The sequence below is a fragment of the Sminthopsis crassicaudata genome, chromosome 4, assembly GCF_048593235.1.
Source record: "Sminthopsis crassicaudata isolate SCR6 chromosome 4, ASM4859323v1, whole genome shotgun sequence".
Classification (NCBI taxonomy): Eukaryota; Metazoa; Chordata; class Mammalia; order Dasyuromorphia; family Dasyuridae; genus Sminthopsis; species Sminthopsis crassicaudata.
Genome location: NC_133620.1, coordinates 34,496,690 through 34,517,722, shown reverse-complemented (window position 1 = coordinate 34,517,722; position 21,033 = coordinate 34,496,690). Strand labels below are relative to the sequence as shown.

At 36.7% G+C, this 21,033-nt stretch overlaps 1 protein-coding gene across 2 annotated transcripts in view; it reads left to right on the top strand.

Moving 5' to 3' along the window:
* Positions 1 to 21,033, top strand: part of LRRC8B (leucine rich repeat containing 8 VRAC subunit B) — a 108,967-nt gene that overhangs the window by 75,806 nt on the left and 12,128 nt on the right. Inside the window, exons 3-4 of one of the 2 annotated variants that reach the window (XM_074266285.1) lie at positions 16,714 to 16,815; positions 20,509 to 20,624. The gene's annotated coding sequence lies outside the window, so the exon portion shown is untranslated. The remainder of the gene's footprint in view (positions 1 to 16,713; positions 16,816 to 20,508; positions 20,625 to 21,033) is intronic. The other variant, XM_074266284.1, reaches the window with a different exon arrangement.

Below are 21,033 nucleotides of genomic sequence, written 5' to 3'. Positions count from 1 at the left end.
AAAGCCCTTTTAATAGTAGAAGAATAGACACAGATAAATAGACAGATAAGATCTAAAAGGTCTTTTGGGAGGGATCTAGTTTTACCTTTTAGGGCTTTCAAGTCTCAGCCTATTTTCTGGGCATTCAGTTTAAATTCAACAAATGCTTATTAATAAATAAGTGTCTTTTGTGGAGAAAGCAGCATATTAGGTTGAAGAGAAAAAGAAAAAGCATTTTCCTCTGCCAAGGAATCATCTTGATTAAGGGAACTTTTATCTTGACTCTAAGGCTATTTACTTTTTACTCTCCCTTCCCCTCCCCCCCGCCATTTTGCCATTATTCCTGAACTCTAGCTAGAGGAATCTAGGTTCCATAAACTTTTAGTTCCTGACTCTGCTTAGCTTTTTTGCATCCAGAGAGCTGACAAAACCCAAACTTCCCCACTTCTGCTACTGCCCCTAGAAGCTCACACTCAGTCCTTCCCTTCACCATCTTTCCCTTCACATCCCTGAGAACACATGCTCAAGATCAGAAGAACTGTGCTGCTATATTTTATTTATGAGGACAAGGAGATTACATAAATCGGAAATGAAATAGTATGGTATGTTTATTAGAAGTAAGGAAAATTACCTCAGGATAGGTAAACTTTCTAAGTCTGCCTAGCCAGAGTTCCCAGATCTTGCATCATTGATGATCTTCTGCAGAACTGAAGCCTCACATCACAATGTCAAGATCTCTTGTGAACCAGGAGAGAAATTATGTTTTCCATTCCAGAATATACCCTCACCTATTTTGAAATGAATCTGTAGTCCCAGGTTCACTGTTTGCCTATGAGGAAGCTTAAATATATGTCAGGTTTAGGAATATTCTGTCAGTATTCCTACACTGTCATTTGTATCTGACTTCCTTGTACTCACTGATAATGAAAAAAAGACAAGGAAATACATATCTATGATTCACCCTCCACTCTGCATGAACCTACAAATACAGCAAAAAAGCAGGTGTTAGTTTAGCTGCGAGTTTAGCCTGTACATTTGTAGATACTTGGAGAGAGAAACAAAGATCAATATGTCCTTGACCTCTTTGTCTTTATAATCTAATAGAGGAAGGCTTTTTCTTTACCTATTGACTACTTCTACCTATAAGCACAACCAGGTCTCCCCCATCCTTTAAAAATAAAGGTACTTGATCTACTTATCTTCCATTCTAGATATCATCCTATCTCTACTTACTCTTACAGTAAAACTGGGGGGGGGGGGGAGTTAACTATACTGATTGTTTCCATTTCCTCTTCTCAGCCTTTTGCTATAATTTGTCTAACCTCAACAATCAATTGCAATCTCTCTCTCTGAAGTTACCAGTAGAATAGTTCCCAAATTGGATAGTCTGTTCTCGGGCCTTTTTTTTTTTTTTTTTAATATCTCTAGCATGTGACACTATTGGCCACATAGTCCTCCTGGATCTTCTCTCCTTCCTGGGTTTTGAAACACTCCTTTCTGGATTATCCTCCTACCTTTCTGACCAATCCTTTCCACTTTCCTTTGCTTTATCATTACCTAAGGCTCACCAACTGTGGGTGGACCTCATAGCTATATCCTGAACTTCTTATCTGTTTACATTCTCTCAGTGCATGACAATTTTTTCAATTCCCATTGATCCAACTACCATCTCTAAGCAGATGTATCCCAAATCCAGGAACGATCTCTTTTGAGCTACAGTTCCACATCATCAGTTGCCTTTTGGACTTTACCAACTAGATCATCCAGACATCTCAAACTCACTATGTCCAAAATAGCTCAACATATTTCCCCCCAAACCCATCCTTCTTTTCCTACTTTCCTATTTCTGTTAAAGGCAGCACCATCCTAATAATCTAGGTTTGGAACCTTGGAATTATCCTCAACACATACTCCCTCAGCTTTCTCATCTAATCAGTTGTCATCTCATTCTTCCTTCACAACATTTTCCACATCCGTCTCCTTTTTTTATGCTCACACAACCAACCATCACCCTACTTCAGATCCTTGACATGTCTCACGTAGACTATCATAATGGCTCACTGACTGGTCCCCTTTCCTCAAATCTCTCCTCCCTCCAATCCATTTATATAGTTGCCAATTCTTAAAGCACAGGTCAGATCATGTTCTTCTGTTGCTTAAGAAAATCCGGTGACTCCCATTGACTCAAGTTCCGATAAAAATTTGCTTGACATTTGAAAGCCTTTTCTAACTGGCTTTTACTTGCCTTTCCAAATTTATCACATACTTCATACACTTCATAGTGTAGTCACACTGACCGACTTGCTGTCAGTCATGTATGATATTCTATATTCTTTCTCCAAGATCTTTCACCAGTTGTCCTTCATGCCTGGGACACACTCTTTTTCATTTTCAGATCTTAGAATCCTTGGTCTCCTTCAAAGGTCAGCTGAAACACTATCTTTTTTATGAATGCCTACCCTCACCTGAAAAAAAAATCTTATATTTACTTTGTATATTTTTAAAATCATCTTATAGGTATATATAGGTTTCTCCAGAGAGAATATAAGCTCTTTTAGGGCAGGAATTGTTCAGTCTACAAAAGAACTTAGAAAGTTCTGGTTATTGTTTTCAAGTATTCAAAGGACTGTTATGTGGGAGGATTATATTCTTATTTGCTCAGGAGGGAATATTCTAATTTTCTGAAGCCAGAAAGTAGAAGTTTCACTAAGTGATAGATTTAGATTCAGTGTGAAGATTTTTGAGCTATCCAAAAGTGGAGTAATAGGCTTCAGATGATGGTGGCTATCCCCCTCCCTGAAGGTCTTCAAGAACAAACTGGATGACTGTTCATTGACGCAAGTCTTGTTCAGAGACATTGTCCTAAATGATCTCTTAGTGGGCCTTTCAGCTCTGTAACTCTGTCATGAAACTACTCATTGGTTCTACTAAAAAATTGTCTCAGTTAATCTCCCCTGAGCCCTCACTCGGTTGATCTAGGGTTTTCTTCTGATAGACTTTGTAATGAATTCTTCACATTGATTGTTCCAGATCACTTCCCTTCTTGTTGAACCTCCAGATTCACTATTCAAGCAGATGAGCTCACCTCTCAATTTTTACTGAGAGAGTACAAATTCTTTAGCTTGGCCTTTAAGGATGTCTTCAATCTGGCTGCAGCCAAGCTCTCCATGTTGCTTTTATGTATTTAAAGTACTGTGCAAAAAAGTCGGTTATTATTATAATGGTTATTACCTTATCACTCATAATTGCCAAATTAGATTACCTAAAATTCTGTGGTCCAATTGTTTTTCCTATTCCCACAAATTTTGTACCCTGTTCCAGCTGTCTCTTCACTTATAAAAATCTCTCCATTGCCCCAGCCAAAATGCTGCTTCTTTCCTGAAAACTTACACACACACACACACACACACACACACCCCCTTACCTAGAAGAGATCTTTTGCTTCCTTCACCTACTATTCTGTTCTGTCACTTTTCTTACATTCTATTTTTTGTTATGTGTACATCCTTGTTGCCCTATTATTGTGCGAGCTCTTAGAGAACAGGGACCTGTATTACCTTTTTTCTTTAATTTTTCCAACTCTAGGACTAGCCTATGATATTTTAAAGAATTCAGGACATAAAAAAATCATTGATTAGTTTTTTTTTAACCATTCAGTTATTACTATTAGTTAATAATAGTTATTACTATGCTTAAGAAATTTTGAATAAACCTCTTGAGGTTCCAAAAAAAAAAAAAAGTCATCCAGTAAAGAAGTCAGCTGCATGATCTTTATTTTCAAGAAGCCATCCCATTTGAAAACTTGCTTTAAGAGTATTTAAAATCTATTCCTAAAGTCAGGAGGACCTGAGTTCAAATCGTGACCTCAGACACTTAATACTTCCTAGCTGTGTGACTTTAGGCAAGTCACTTAACCCTAATTGCCTCAGCCAAAAAAAAAAAAAAAAGAAGAAGTTATTTAAAATGCTGGGAAATTTAAAATGTCAGAAAGACCTGAATCAACTCCCCTATCACCATGACTCATGTGATTTAAAAGCATTGCTCTTTGCCAGAGCCATTGGTTTGCCTTCTAGCTCTAGAGGCTGGTATGGAAAATTATAAATCCTAGGTCATTAGGTTTACTGCTTTAAAGCTTTACTTTGCTTTTAAAGTTTTGAAAGATAAATCTTGCCTTTAATTCTGTGACAGAAGTTTGTAATCTCTTATGATGAATAATTTATACATTGGCTTCAAGCATTTTGGGAAGTTGTGTTCAAGTGCCAACAGCTTATGAAAAATAATTGAGCGTCACAAGCCTGATTTTGCTCTGAATCCTGAGAGCTCCTCAGGAGCTCTGCAAATATCTAAAGGCCTCTAAGATTTTCTCTATAAACATGTACAGCTTGGTTATTTTTTTAAATGTTGACCATGTTTACAATAGGAAAAATCAAATATGTCTCAGAATTTTATATATCTTAGGAAATGTAGCTCAGAATAGACTCTAAAAGTCTACCAACCAGAAGGTTGGGATCACTGTTAATTCCTAAGACTAAATGTTATAGGCAGCACTTTGGCAGGTCAATGGTTAGTTTGCATATAGAGCTGATGTACTATCACTGGATAAATTAATTATCTGCAATAACTAATAAACCTGTATTAGGAAATTAATCAGCATGGTAATTCTAATAAAACTGCATAAGAAAATAATTCTATATTGAAAGAACTCTAATTTTATAGGTGTTTTCCATGATTGCAAATCATAATACTAATATATCTTAGTAAAAGATTTTCATGAATTGTGATTTTGAAATTTTTGAAAAATTGAAAATATGAATTGAAATTGAAAAATTTGAATTGAAAAGTTGAAAAATTCTCAGGAAGACGGCATCTTTACAGCTGGGGAAATGGAGAGTGTTTGAAAAATTCCAGAGCTTAAAGGGGCTGCACTGCTCAACTAGTCCAAACCTTTTATTTTAGAAATGAATAAACTGAGGCTCAGGCAAGTGAAGAAAGAAGATGGAAAAAACTATGAGCCCAGACCTGGAAATGAACAAGACCGACAGTAGAACATTCCAAATGGTATGGAGATAGAAATCACAAAATGGTGAGGTTCTTTTGGACCTCCATTTGTACACTAGTAATAAATATAACTCATTGGAAGAAAGAGCTCCGGCTACCTGCTGTCTCCTCTGGGAAACCTTCCCTGTTCCCTGCTTTTTTACTCTGAATGTTTAAACTTTCTCATTACTCATTTTCCTTGTATTGAACTTCAGTTTGTCAGTTCAACAGACATCAATTTAGTAGTTACTAAGGATGGGGCAGTGTAGACACAAAATTTTAAAAAGTCTCTGCTTCAGTGAGTTTGGGTTCTATTCATAGACATAGAGAATCAAATATAAAGCTCATTTCAACACAAGGAGAAGATTACAACTGTCCTTTCTTTTATACAGTTGAGCAGAGACTTTTTGCATCTCAAACTTCTTCAGCAATCTGATGAAGCATATGGATCCCTTCTTAGCATAGTGGTTTTTTAAAAATTAACAAAAATACATAGAATTTCAAAGGAAATCAATTATGAAAATGCAGTTATCAAACTATTTTTAAAAACAACTTTAGGGATCCCAGATTAAAAATCTTTGGGGTAAACCAACATCTCCTAATTCTTACCATATTCTATCAACTTTCCAATCTCATTTTTCTCTATGAATTTGGCACTATCTTTGTCACTCCTGTTCCTTCTGTTACTGTTAAGACTTCAGTATTCTAGAGGTTGAAGCATTCTCTATCTCTTGACTCTTACTTTATTTTTCTTGAGGGTTATTTCATTAGTGTGGGGGATCTATGTTTTCTTTCACATCATGGCTTTTATGGAAATGTTTTGTTTTATTTCACTTGTGGTTTCTTAAGTGGGAGTGGGGATAAGGGAGAGAATCCAGAACTTAAAAAAGTTTTAAAAACAAATGTAAAAAATCATTTTTAAATGTAAATGGGGAAAATATTAAATATATTTTAAAAATAAAATTAAAAACTACTTTTAAAAGCCACAAAGTAGGATAACATATTAGATGACAATATTACTAACAGCATTAAAAAGTCATAGAATGTTTAATGGAGCTAATTATTTTAATCCTAATAAAACAGACCAAAAATAATAATTTTAAAGACTTCAATATTCTTCCTCATACCCTATTCTTACAATTTTAAAAACTCACCTCCTGTGATATCACCTTCACACAAAATTGCTGTGCCTCTAAAATTCTGTACCACCAAGTTCCCATTTCTCCACAATCTCTTGTCTCTTCACCTTTCACTCCCTCATTCCTCTCATCCCCATTCCTGATTAAAGTATTTGCCCCCTTAAATTTCACCCTGTCCTCTCAATCTATCAGCCATGTTTCTTTGTTATCCGCTCTTGACCCTGTGGCCATCCACTTGGGTAATACCCTTCCTTTTTACCTCTTGAGTTCCTTGTTCCCTTGAACTTCTGCCATTTCAGTATTGCTACCTTTCAGTCCCAAGAAGCTCTTCTTATTGGTCTCCTCTATTCCTCTCCTGGGCTACTAGAGGCTACTATACATTGTATTGACTCATACCATTCCAAATCTTCCCTCCTCAAGCACCCAACTCTTTTCCTTACCTTTGGTTCTGAGACGGAGACTATTCAACATGTACTGTTGCCTTTATTCCTCAATCCTCTAAGTATCCTCACCTTTTCTCTCTTCCTTTTTTCTAGTCTTAGAGAAAAATTTACTTTCCTCCTTACAAAAACTTATCCTGTTCCCTATCCCCTTTTTCTCATCTCATCTCATCTCATCCCATTTCTAACTTCTAACAATGGATTGGGTGCCATTCAGATTCAACTTCAGACCTGAGCAAGTCACTTAACTTCTGTCTGCCTCAGTTTCTTCAGTTGTGAAATTAGTAATAAGAATAGTATCAATTTCTCAAGAGTTGAGAGAATTAAATGAGATAATATTTCTGAAGTTTTTAGCACAGTGTCCAGTACATAATAAATTCAATATAATTATTTTTCTCTATCACTGCCCATGATCATCTTCCTTTAATCTGGCTTTTTTTGTTCCTAAGATCCCTCTATCTCTGTCTGCTGATTTTTCTTTTACCTCAGCTTGCAAATATTCTCCCATTTTTCCATGTTTTAGAAACAAACACACACAAACTCTTTCCTTGATTGTGCCCACACCTTCAAGTGCCAGCCTTCTAATAAGATGGCTCTGCATCAGTCATGGGACTCCTATACCCATCTCTACAATTGCTAAAAGACCCCTCTCTGAAGTGGAATGAAGCCCTGCATATCAGTAAACCCATCGCCTTCTCAAGATGAGCCCCTCTACAATAATCACCATTGTAGATCATGCCCTTGTTCTTGATATCACTGTTTTCCTTGACTTCCCTATCATGGCACTCTGAGCATTCATTCTCCTCCTATCTCTGTGATTGTTTTTCCTTTCTTTTTCTTTGTTTCTCATTCTTTCCCCATCTCTTAAATCATAGCTTCTCCAAGCTACTGTCATTAATGTCCTTCTCTTGCCATTCTCTTTCCTTTAAAGATCTTAAATATTCTCATTGCTCTATCATCTCTCGATTCCCATCCCAGATATCTCCCTAGAGATCCTATACTGAACTTTCTAACTATCTGTTAAATATTCCTACTTAATGTTGTTAGCACCTCAAACACAAGAAATCCCAAATTTTTCACCTTCAAATGATTCCTTCTCTGAACTCCCCTTATTCTGTCAATGGTGCTTCCATCCCCTTAAATCATTCAGGTTCAAAAGCTCAGAAGTGTATTTGACTTTTTTCTCCCCCACTGTATAATCACATCACTTCGAAGTCTTGTCTGCCTTAACTAAGTCTTATATTTTTCAAAGTTCATGAGTTAAAGAGGTAATCATACTTTCCTGCCATTTCCCAACATTTAGCAGCTAATGCTCTTTTGAGTTAATAGTCATATGGTAAACATTACTCTAAATTGTGAATGCAAAAAACAATACACAACTCGCATATATCCTAGTAGAATATGTTATTGCAGAGATGACTTAAATCCAGACAGATCTTGAATGGATAGCAACTCAATTGCTCAGCTGCTTTTGTGTGATTTATTACAATAAGTTTTGCCTAATTCAAATGTTTCTCCTGCTTGGAAAACTTAATTTCCCAAAATGTGGGTTGCATTTTCAATTTTGGAGCAAAGAAAATATCAACACTTGGTTTGATGCATAACTTAACTCTACTTTTAAAAACAGAAATTCATAATATTCACAGGACTTCATATTGTGAGGTTGGGAATGGATGGAGATGGTGTCACATTAGTGAGCACTGGCCATTGCTCAAAGGCTAGCATGCTTCTTTTTTTCCAACTCCTCCTACAAACCACCTCAGTTCAGGCCCTGAACTTTTTGCTGTTCTGTTGTTGACCTCCTGTTTGGCCCTCTTGCTTTCAGTCTGTTCCCATTCCAGTCCATTGAATGTACTACTTCAGTCATTCCATCTTCCTGCCCAAAAGATCATAAGTTCAGTAAAACATTTTATCTTGGTGGCAGTAGACTTTGGACTTTATAAAATCTCTTGTTGGCATGTGGCTTGAGCTTTGAAGAATGAGTAGTAATTTAGGGGGAGGGAGGGAACTAAAGATAGAGAACAATATGCAAAAATGTATGGTGCTGAGAATACCCCCATGCAATCAGAGGTCAAAAAGTAAGCCAGTATGAAACTAGAATATGGGATTAGGGTGGAAATGGTAAAGAACAAGCTTAAAGTGAGAATATAAGAGAGCAAAAAAAATGTTAAAAGGCTGCAATTGAAGAAAGTGCCATTTCAGCTTTATGAGTCTTGGAGGTAAGAGAGTGAACTTTAATCACTTTAATGATCCATGTCTAAAATCCTGAAGAATGGTATGGAAAAAGGAAGTCATTGGACTGGAGCTGTGCAGCAGGGTTACTGATGTGAAAACTTAAGTTGATCAAGAATAATGGTAGGGATGGATGAGGTAATGAGGAAAGACCATCATCATAATCCAGAAGTCATCGAGAAAGGTAAGAGAATAACTGGGAGATGTGTAGAGAGAAAAAAAAGAAGAGAAGTAAATTAAATGGATTTCAGGATACTTGATGATTTATTGGAAAGAAAAAAGATTAAGGAGGGATGGGGATAAACGAATGGTCTAGAGAAATGTTATAGGATGAGACAAGAAAAGTTTTTGACAATAAGCTTTTTCTAAAGAAATTGAAATCTTTTAAGACCTTCCTAAATAATAAAAGTTCTTGATGGTTCATAGATTGAGCTGGAGGGGGCCATTTATTCCAACTTCATTTTACAGATAAGGAAACTGAGTACAGAATGGTTGATTGATTTGTTTAAGGTCAAACAACTAAGAAGTGTCCAAGATAGAGGTCACACTCGGGTTTTCCTGACTCCAAAATCCAGACCTATATCCATTATGCCAATTATTATGTTGTAGTCATGACTAGAAACGAGGGACCAAGACTTAAGTGATCTTTGAAGTTGCCCCAAACTCTTGGGATTTTATGAATATAAATACTTGTAATTCATATTTGTGTACTTTTCTTTGATTATTTTAGAGAGCTTTAACTATAAAGTAAAGATTACTGGGATATAAATATGCCTTTCTTTATTGTTGTTATTCCAGTTTGAGAGACTTAGAGGTAAGATTGCTAAAGGAATTTATACACTTTGAAAAGCTTTTATGGCTTTGTAATGAAGGTAAAAAATAAAGGGAATGGGATTAAAACCATAAAACCGCTTTCACTTCACATTGTTTCTTTGATCTGATTTAGTATATCCATGTATTCAAATCCAAGATCTGATTTGGACTGAATCCTGGTAGTTTGCTAAGATACCATTGGGGGCTGAGAAGAAGGAGGGAGTGCCTTAAAAACACAGAACTAAACTGCATCAAGAGCAGAAAAGGGTATTTTCTGAATATTCTCCAACTAGCACAGGAATGAGAAATAAGTATCATACTACATATGTCTATATGTCTATAGATTAAGTCTATATTACAAGGGTCTTTAAGACTTGTTATGTATCATCAGATCCAGATGGGATCTAATTTTAAATGTTAGAATTTTGGAGACTCCATAAAAGATCCACACAGTTCCCTGATCATAGCTATAAGAAAGACTTGGCACCTCAGAGTCTATGCCAGAAGAAGAGCACAAGACCCGATAGTCCATGCCAAGCTCAAAAAGCCTTTACTAGGATCCTGGCAATGAATTATATCTCTGTGGTCCAAGGACCAGTCAGCCTAGTGAAGGTCAGAGGAACTCATTGCCAGGTCATTTTCAGGAACAGGAAACTTTCAGCCAAACTGAAAATTTTAAAATTTAAAACTAAAAAAAAATAAAAAACCTTTTACTAAGCTCATAGCAAGAGATGATCAGTGTTGGTGAAAGGAAATCCCCAAACCAACAAAAACCCTGATCTTCACAATGCTGAAGGGTAAATAAAAAATCTTAATACTGTAGACTTATGGGAATTCTGTAATAGAGCAATGGTTCTATGTTGAGAAAGTAGAAAACATACTGTAGATTAGAATAATGATAGTTAGCATTTATGAAAAGTTTTTTTTTAAATGTTTCAAGTATAAAGTGTTTCCCAAATGGTATCTCATTTGATCCTTACAACCTTAGGAGATAGGTTCTGTTATTATCCCCAATTTTATAAATGAGGAAACCAAGGCAGGCAGAAGTTAAGTGACTTGTCCAGGGTGCACACAACTAATAAGTCGACTTAGGTGTTCCTGGTCCCAAAGTCCACCATCCTAAATGCCTATGCTATCCCTCATACTATACCTATGTCTGGGCATACCATAGGAAATACAACATCCAAATTCTTTTCCTCCTCTCTAGAAGTAGAAAACATATCATGTCATATTGTTGAGTCCCAAAGATGACAGCCCTCTTTCCTTTCCCCTTATTTTAATGAGAGAAGAATACTATAAACATGACTTGTATGTGGAACAACTGATTTGGCTAAATCCTGATAGAAACAGGGAAATTTATATTGGGTTTTTGCGATTTCTTGTGTGATAAAAGATCATGTCAACAGGAGTTCAAATGTAGGAATTTAGCTTACTACACACATACACAACACACAAATACACACACACAAATCCACACACACACACACACACACACACACACACACACACACACACACATGCGAAAACACCTGGTGAAAAGAAAACTTGGGGAAAAAAAATTGATGCTCAGATTGCATCCCCCAGGGTTTGTTCCTATCCCGTTCCCTGGGAGATCAGTTTACAGTGTGATCTCATTAAGATCATTTGAGAATATCACCAGTTTCTAGGAGCTCATATTTCCCTCTTATTAATGTTTATTGTATTTTCAGAGAGAGAAAAAGAGAGACAGAGACAGACATAGAGAGACATGGAGATAAAAAGAGACTTGGGGAGAAGAGAGGGAGAGAGGCAAGAGAAGAAGGAAAGACGAGAAGAAGGGGAGAAGGGATATAGAGAGAGAGAGAGAGAAGGAAAGGAGATGAGGAATATGAAAAAAGTGAAGAGCCAGCAAAAAAAAAAAGACTGAACACAATTGGTTGTGGAGAGGAAGAGAATGAAAATCATGTTTTGGAGAAAATATTTCTTTTTTTTCTAAAAATAAGCTTTTTATTTTCAAAATATATGCAAAATTTTGTTTTCTTACTCATTTTCTTTCCTTTTTGATCTGATTTTTCTTGTGCAATAAGATAATTGTATAAATATGTTTATGAACATTGGATTTAACATATATTTTAACATGTATAACATAATTGGATTGCTTGCCATCTAGGGAGGGGGTGGGGGAAGGAGGAGAAAATCTAAAATACAAGGTTATGCAAAGGTCAATGTTGAAAATTTATCTGTGCATATATGTTTTGAAAGTAAAAAATAAAAAATTTGGAAAAATATATGCAAAGCTAGTTCTCAACATTCACCTTTATGTTCCACATTTTTCTTCCTCCCTTCCCCCCAACCCTTCCCTAGATAGCAAGTCATCCAATATATGTTAAACATGTGTAATTTTATATGTATTTCTACAATCATCATATTGCACAAGAAAAAACAAATCAAAAAGGAAAAAAGTAAGAAAGAAAACAAAAAGCAATAAAAAAGCTGAAAATATTATGTTGTGATTCACTCTCAGTGCCCATATAGCTCTCTCCATCATAAGTCTATTGGAATTGGCTTGAATTACCCCATTATTGAAAAGAGCCAAATCTACACAGTTGATCATCACATAATCTTGTTGCTGTGTACAATGTTCTCGTGGTTCTACTCACTTAACTTAGCATCAGTTCATGTAAGTCTCGCCAGGTTTTTCTGAAATCATCCTGCTGGTTGTTTCTTATAGAACAATAATATTCCATTAAATTTACATACTATAACTTATTCAGCCATTCTCCAATTGATGGGCATCCATTTCCAGTTCCTTGCCACTACAAAAAAGGCTGCCACAACAGTTTTGCACATGTGAATCCTTTTCCCTTTTTTATGATCTCTTTGGCATATAGACCCGGTAGAGACACTGCTGGTTCAAAGGGTATGCATGATTTGATAGCCCTTTGAGCATAGTGCAGAAAGTATTTCAACAAAATATATTAAGGGAAAGCAAAGAACAAATCAGACTTTAGAATCATGCCCTAATTTTCTTGGATTTCCATTATGGAACATAATGTGCAACAAATGTCCTCTCAAAAATTTCTTTACCACACACTCCATACATGCTTGGGATTGGACCTTGGGTTTTTTTAAGCTAATTCCATGAAATTATGAGCTATTAACAGTCAAACATGTCATAACCAATACCTTTGCCCTCTTGCCAGGGCTCTAGTCCTATGCCAGTAGCCTTGAGGAGGAGGATGGAAAGTGGCAAGACAGTTTGGTTTTATTATATGGATATTACTGGTTTGTTTTGGATAGTGCTTGATTGTGGAATCCCTAGAACCTTGTATAGACGAGTTCATCAAGAGAAGAGAGGGTGTAGCTGGAGTAAATGTATCATTTTCATCAACCACTTTGGTTTCTTGGTAGTGTTCTGAGATAGTGAGAGGTGTATTACTCCTCTTGTGTTAGGAAAATAGTTAATACTCTGACCTATTTCTTTCTTCCTTAAATCCCTGTGATTGTTCCAAACACGATCCCCTCTAGGGGAAACACATAAATCGAGTCTCCCCCACCATTCCTTTGCTTGCCTGTATCATTTTTCTTTTGCTAAAGCCTCTCTTGTGACTGTATCTTTTGCCACTTAACATTTTTAACAGAATTTTCAAGTCACACTGTCCATTTGCCTTAATGAATCCTCCAGAGATACATTACACTTGGTTCTGAAGTTTCCCTTGTGCCCAAGGAGGGTGTCCATTTCTGAACTGCATCTTCTGGGGCAGTCAGCACTATTAGCTTCTAAGTGTATCTATGCCTGGGGTCATTCTTTCACGTAGTGAAATGAGATGGTGCTATGTTAACCACAGTTGATGGTTGTGCTAAGTTAACATGTAAATCTTAGACTCTATGGCTAGTCATCCTTTTAGGGTCAAACCTAAGAAATTTTTATCTTATTTTCTATAAATGGAAAATAAAACTTCTCAGAGTTAAAACCTTAGGCAGGAGGCTATGGCAGTAGCTGTTCCAAAATATTATTGCTACTGCAAACAAGGACACAGGCCCATAAGCCACCACTTACATGAACTATTCCAGTGGCGGTCTCATTGTGCATCGGCCTTGGAACGGTTATAAAACTCTAACTAGTTTTTGGTTGTTTTATAATCAGTACCTCTTTCCTCAGACCCTGGAAGGAATGTAGAACCAATAAACACTTTGTTTTCATAAACTGTATAGTTTCCCTCTTGCTTTGATCCAATCTTATAAAGGAAAGCAAGCAGGTAGAGTAATTTCCAAACAACATTGAGGTTAGCGAGATTCTATCTCAAAGAAGTGTCCTGGTTCTGCATCATCTTCTCACTCAACATCTCCTAAACTCCCTCTGGCTTTCTGACTAGAAGACAGAGCCATAGGCTTCAGGTTCTCTGTTTAAGGAGGGAGCTCAGCCCAATCTTCTCTCCATTTCTCACCACCTCCACTGCTTTAGAACTTTTTTGGACTTCTCTAATATGGTCCTAAGGACTTCAGGGACCTTTTTCCTCTTCCCCCTTTGTTTCCTTTTGTATGTTCTCTCTCTTCCACCACCTTGTTACATTTTAAGTATCTTGAGGGCAGGGACTATTATTATTTTTATTTATATTTGTGTCATTACTTAGCACAGTGTCTTGCACATAGTAGGTTATTATTAAATAAAAAAGGATTACCTGCCTGATTTCCCTAATCCATCCTCCACACAACTGCCAAAATCATCTTCCTAAAGCATTGGTCTGATTTTGTCACTCCTCTGTTTAAGAACAGTCTTTAGTATCCCTCTCTTGCCTTTACAAAAAAGAATAAACTCTTTGCCTTGGCATTTTAAAAGCCTTTCCACATTGGATTCACACAACTCCTTATTTCAAATTCAGCAGGGCAGCCAACCTAGCCTAACTATTTTTTCCCAAAGTCTGCCACTTCTATGGCAGATTTTCCCATCTACTTCCTCAGGGTCTTTGCCCAGGTTGTGTCTCTCACATTTGAAATCTTAGAATCTTTAGATTTTTAAGACTTCAGCCCAGGTGCCTCCACTTCTGAAAGGTTTTCCCATTCTCCTTTGGTTATTAATGAACACTCAAATTAAATTGTTCTTATTTTATTTACTTAAAATACTGTTTATCTGAAAGATTATGTGATGATCAATTATGATATACTTAGATCTTCTCAACAAGGAAGTAGTCCAAAACAGTTCCAATAGCCTTAGGATGGAAAACAGCATCTGTAGCCAGACAGAGAATTATGGAGACTGAATGTGAATCCAAGCATAGTATTTTCACCTTTTGTTTTGTTTTGTTTTGTTTATATTCTTGTTTTATTTTTTGTTTTTATTTCTGATGATTTTTTTCTCTTTTGGTCTGATTTTTCTTGCACAATATGACAGAGAAATATATCTAAAAGAAATGTACATCTATAACCTGTATCAGATTGCTAAGTATCTTGAGGAAAGAGGAAGTAAGGGAAGGAGGGAGAAAAATTTGGAACACAAAATCCTATAAAATGAATATTGAAAATTGTCTTTACATGTATTTTGGGAAAATAAAATAATATTGAAGAAAAAATATGTTTATAAAATGCTTCCCAAGCTAAAATGCTATACAAATGCTAATTATTATTATTGTTAATCCATGTAAATGTTGTATCTCTTCTTTCCTTCCCAATAGAACATAAGCTCTTTGAAGACAAAGATTTTTTCTTTTGGGTTTTTTATTCCCATTCTTCAGCACTGTATACAGAAGTCACTTCATAAATGTTTGTTGAATGACTAATGAATGAAATATGTTATGATTGAACTTGTAAAACTTGAATCAGATTGCTCACTATCCCAAGGAACAGAGAGGGAAAAAATTTGGAATTCATAATCTCACAAAAATAAATGTTGAAACCATCTTTACATCTAATTGGGGAAAAAATACTATTAAGTGCCAAAAAAAAAAAAAAAACCCTGCTTGTTGAGTCAAATTGAATTCTTCCATTGTCAACTAAGGGAATCATCAGAATCTAGTTGATCTTGCTGAAATGCAGTGGTCTGTTCCCAAAGGAAACAACCACAGCCCCAAAGCCCTGAGCAACTCTCTATGGGGGGATGCCAATGTTTAGACACAATACAGTTCATTATGAAGATTCATTTTAAAGAGAGCTCTTATTTCCCTTTTTGAGAAAAAAAAAAGTGATGGGCCTAATTCCTTCACCTTTTCAAAGACGAGCCTTTTGCTCTATGTCTTTAAAAAATGACCTAGAGACCTCAAAGTAAATAATCTAGCTTATGTTAATTCTAGCAGTCACTTCCAGCTAGTTAATTCTCATCTGTTCTGCCCAAGTTGACTTCTTTTTTACTTCCAATTATATAACCAAAAAGAAAATCAATAATTTTTATTGGCCTGAAAATTTCCTAGCTATTCTTTATGCTAAGGCTTTGAATTTGTTAGACGTTGCCCAATCAATAAACATTTATTAAGTGTCTTCAAAGGATTTAATTTTTTTAATTAAAAAATAGTATTATTCCAACTCACTTCCAGTTGATCAATGATGGACAGAAATAACTACACCCAGAGAAGGAACACTGGGAAGCGAATGTAAATTGTTAGCACCACTGTCTATCTACTCAGGTTACTTATACCTTCGGAATCTAATACTTAATGTGCAACAAGAAAATGGTATTTACACACATATATTGTATCTAGGTTATATTGTAACACATGTAAAATGTATGGGATTACCTGCCATGGGGGGAGGGAGTGGAGGGAGGGAGGGGATAATTTGGAAAAATGAATAAAAAAAAATAGTATTATTTTGGTGTGTATGTTCATATATTGACTTCTTACTAACTCTTTAAGTGCATTTTAGGTAATATCTAATCTTTACAACCTTCTGTGAGGCTGGAAATGGCTGATAAGTCTTGTATTCTAGCTGCAGACCAGAAGACTAAGGCTGATCTGGGAAGGATAGCTGAGTAAAAGAGTTTGCTAATGTCAGCTGATGTTAGGAGTTCTTATCTGTCTTGTGTAGGGGATGCCTTGCAATAGAAATGATAACTATTGGAACTGTTGTTGCCCTTCAAGATACCTATATTTTTTTCCATGCAGAATGAAGACAAAGGCAGAGATGGTGTGCCTAAGAAACTTCAAAAGGTGTAGACCTCCTGACTGAAGAGTAGTCCATCTGCTTTTCCCCCTTTTATCATTGTAGTAAGTATAACATTTCTATATTTTCATTTCCATGTGTACTGTCCTAAACTCCAATAACATACAGGAATACTTTGTAAAACCATTATTAAACATTTAATATGGGTTATATAAGAGTATCAATTTTAAAACTCTTTGGTCTCTTTTAGAGATGTTAATCCCCTTTGACTTGTACCCTCTGTATTTAAATATGGAATAAGCCTTGCAGTTCCTTCTATATAACAGCCTTTCAGATATTTAAAGACAATTTTGCTCTCCCAGGCCTTTCTTTTTAAGCATTCTCTACTGCACAACAAATACCTGTTTGCTCAACCATTTTATAAAGGCTGTAATTTGGAGTCTTCCAATATCCTTTTGTTACATACTCTAGTTTATCAGTGACCCTTTTGGAAAGTGGTAACCAAAAGTGGATACCCAATTCCAGCTGATTGTGCTTTTTACAAACAAAATAATCTTTGCAAAGCACTTAATACCACATGCAATTAAGAAATGCGTCTTGCCTTCTCTTCCCTACATTTTTCCATCTTTTTCCACAAAGATACCCTGAAAGACATTTTCCTACATCTTGTTTAAATCAAGGACCCTGCATCTTTGGTAGTCTTGCAGTTTTCCAGTTTAGATGTAGATTTGATCAGTGTTAACAGAGGGAGTAGCCACATTTTCAAAATTGCCCAACCTTGAAGAATTGAAAATCAGGGTCTCCTCTCCCCCAGTAAGGATTGTAAACTTTCAGTGACCTTCAAGAGTAGTGTGGCCAAAATCAAAAGCCATCTCTTTGCATCTAACCTCTCTGAGCATAGCCAGGCTGCTTCTTAGAGAGTAGACACACAGTCTGTCCTAGATTAGAAAGTCATAAGAGCTCTCCCTGCTGAAACTTCTTAGACATTAACCTTTTAGAATCCCAAGCTAGGACTCCATGCTTTGAGAAGCCATAGCATGGTATCTTGTAGTCAGTCTGTTCCAGTCTCTTCTGGAATTTTTCTAGAGGTGGATGTCAAGATTACCATTCTCAAGTTTTCTGAACTCTCCTTTTCCCTTTTCTAAATTCCAGGTTGCCTCCATGCCAAAAATAGGGACATAGAGGAGGGACCAGTGATATTAATTTGGTATATCCTTTTTTTCATCAACTTGTTTCCTTATAGATTTTTTTCCCAGAAGCTGTTCTCAAAACTACCATTCTGAAATTTCTGGAGTGTTATTTCACTTCCTCATTTAAACAACAAAACTGCATCTTTCCCATTCTCTCTAATTTCCCCCAATGGTACTTACTTGATGGCATCTTCTGATCGGTTTTGTTGTGCCCCATTTTCAGGATAAGGATACAGTGCAGGATATTAAGGAGTTAGAAAGGATCTGTAATGGGCTTCCAGCCAGTTGACTTGACAACCTCAATTGCACAGGAGCCCCCTTAGGACAACCAGTTCCTCCAAACTTAAATAATTTGGGTAGAAAATTTCCCTTCAATTTTGTAAATATTTCCTAAGCACTTAGGTACCAGGTAGCAAAGAAAATATGAAATAATTCTTCATCTTCAAGCATCTTACCTTCCTCTGGGAGGCATCAGCATGTGCACAGTTAAATACATAGAGAAGAAATATAAAGAGTAGGTGGAGTGCTAACAATTGGAAATGTCTTTCCCATCTTTCCCAGATCATCTGGGTAGTGGGGTGGAAGACATGATATGTAAATTAATCAATGTGTTTCTCTTACATGGAGTTCTATTTCCTACTAGTATCTCGTTCTGTAATGGGAGGCTAAAGGGAATAAATCTAATCTCTCTTCTAGAAGACAGACCTTCAAACCCTTGAAGATGTCTTTCCAATTGTTCCCAAGTTATCTGGGCTTGACATTTATTGAGATCATATAGGGTATCCCAAAAATCTTAGCACAGCTTAAAGCTATTAAAACAAGAACACACATACATACTTGTACATGTGCACATATATAATTTGGTAAACCTTAAACTTTTATGGAAATGCTACCTATTATTAGACCTTTGCATATTTTTAAAGTGGCTGGTCACCCTCTTACCCTTTTATCTCCACTTTTCAGCTTCGATTTCATGTCAATAATTGTGGAACACTGAACCTGGATTCAAATCCAGACTTAGATTTATGTATGACCCTGAGCAGTTCACTTAACTTCTGTCTGCCTCAGTGTCCTTGTCTGTAAAATGGGGATAATATTAGTGTCTGCTTCCCAAGGTCATTGTGAGGACCCAAGAATTTAACCCAGTACTGGCTCATAGTAGGTGTTCCAGACAAACTTGTTTTCTTTCTTCCTAGACTAATTTGGAAAGTCATTTTTCACAAGCCTTATCTCATCATAAGCTTTTGCCTTCCTGGCAGTATTAGTAGTATAGGTTAATGTCAAATTAGGATATTTGGGCCTTGGTAATGTTCCTGCTTTAGTCTTTTATACATCTTAAATCTCATCCGAGAGTCCCTCAGTAGCTTCAAAGAAGGAAAAATAAAATGTTAGCACTATTTTAGCCCTTCATCAATGATGGTAGTGCAGAACTCCAAGGGATTTATCTTCTTCTCCATGGGAATGTGATGCAAATCTCAGTCCCTCTGTAACCACCCATCCTCTGAGAACATAGTTGTGATGGAAGTTCTTAACCAAGCCTACATCTCCCACTGACCCTTCTGTAGGCCTTTGGTCAAATTGAGCTACTTGTGTAGACTTGGTCACCGGTCATCCCGTGTTCCACTTTACTGGTCTTGCCACATCCCAGTGAGTGGTGGTCTTTGTCCTGAGGAACTAATGAGTTTGGAAGAGCTTAGTAATGAGTCCAAAGCAGAGCAAGGAAAGAAGTAAGGGGAAAGAGAACATTTTCCTTTTAGGATTGAACAAAAAGCTTTCTAATTTTGGACTGGAAAATTCAGTTTGTTTTCCTAAAGAGAAAACACCATTTAAATAATAGAATACAGTCCAGCTGTGCCAAGCACTTAATCATTTGTCATAATCTGTGACTCAGAAGCAGTGGTCTCATCTTTAAAACTGCAGATAATTTTGTGCACGAGAGACATTTCTCAGAATGCGGCCATTTATTTATTCAGAACAGTTCTGACCCTGGCGGCTGACCCTGTTGTTGCCCAGCTTTCAAAGATTCTGAAGTCCAATGTGGAACCATATTGTTCAAAGAGAGCTTGCTTAAAGGAGAATAGAGCTGTGACATTTTCTCTGAGTAGAGTTTAAATGAGACCATGTGCTAAAAGTACATTGATAAGTCCCAGATGAAGCTTCCTGGAGTTAGAATTTTTAACTATTTTTGTGACCTGAATGCCTTCTGACAGCCTGTGAAATCTACGAATCCCCTTTAAGAAAAATGTATTTAAATATCTAAAATGAAAAGCATAGAATTATCAAAGAAACCGATTATGATGAAATATGCATGTGAAGTTTTTTTTTTTTTTTTTTCCTATTCAAGTTCACAGACACATACGCCCTCCCAGAATTCTATCCATGGGGTGTGGCAAAGGAGATCCCCTGGGTTGAATGAATTCCAAATTCTGAGGGTTTTATTCAGATTCCTTGGGGAAGAGAAAGTGGGCTGGAAATGTTCTGAGAACAACGTACCCACTGTCAGTTAAAAGAAGGTGGCTTGGGTTTCTTTAGAAGCTCAATTTTGAAGACAATTTGATGAAGGTAAATGGTTCTTTATTGAGTGGCATCTCTTCCCTGCTTTCACAGAGGCTTAGGTGTGGATTTAGGCAGGAAGGAAAGCTCTGTACCAGGATCCCCAAACCAAGTCCGTGCTCTTCCTTCCCAAGGACTTGGCCTGCCTTGAGAGTCCCAATAAAAATCAGGTAAGTGGGTCTCTCTTTGACCAGTCAATCCATCCACCTGCCTTCAACCTATTCCTTCTTAAGAAGGCAGCATGTTTGATAAGAAGCTTGTTTGTCTGCCCATTGTCACTCTTCTGGGCACCAAGATTTTATTTAGAGGCAGGTAAGTGGTGAAATGGATAGAGCGCTGGACCTCAAGAAGACTCCTCTTCCTGAGTTCAGATATGGCCTCAAACACTTACTAGCTGTGTCACCTTGGTCCAGCCACTTAATCCTGTTTGCCTCAATTTCCTTATCTGTAAAATGGGCTGGAGAAGGAATGACAAACCATCCAACTATCTCTGCTAAATGGAGTCATAAAGAATCAGACATTACAGGGGAAAAAAACTGAAAGGAAGCAAAGGAGAAGATGCAGTGGATAGAGTGCCCT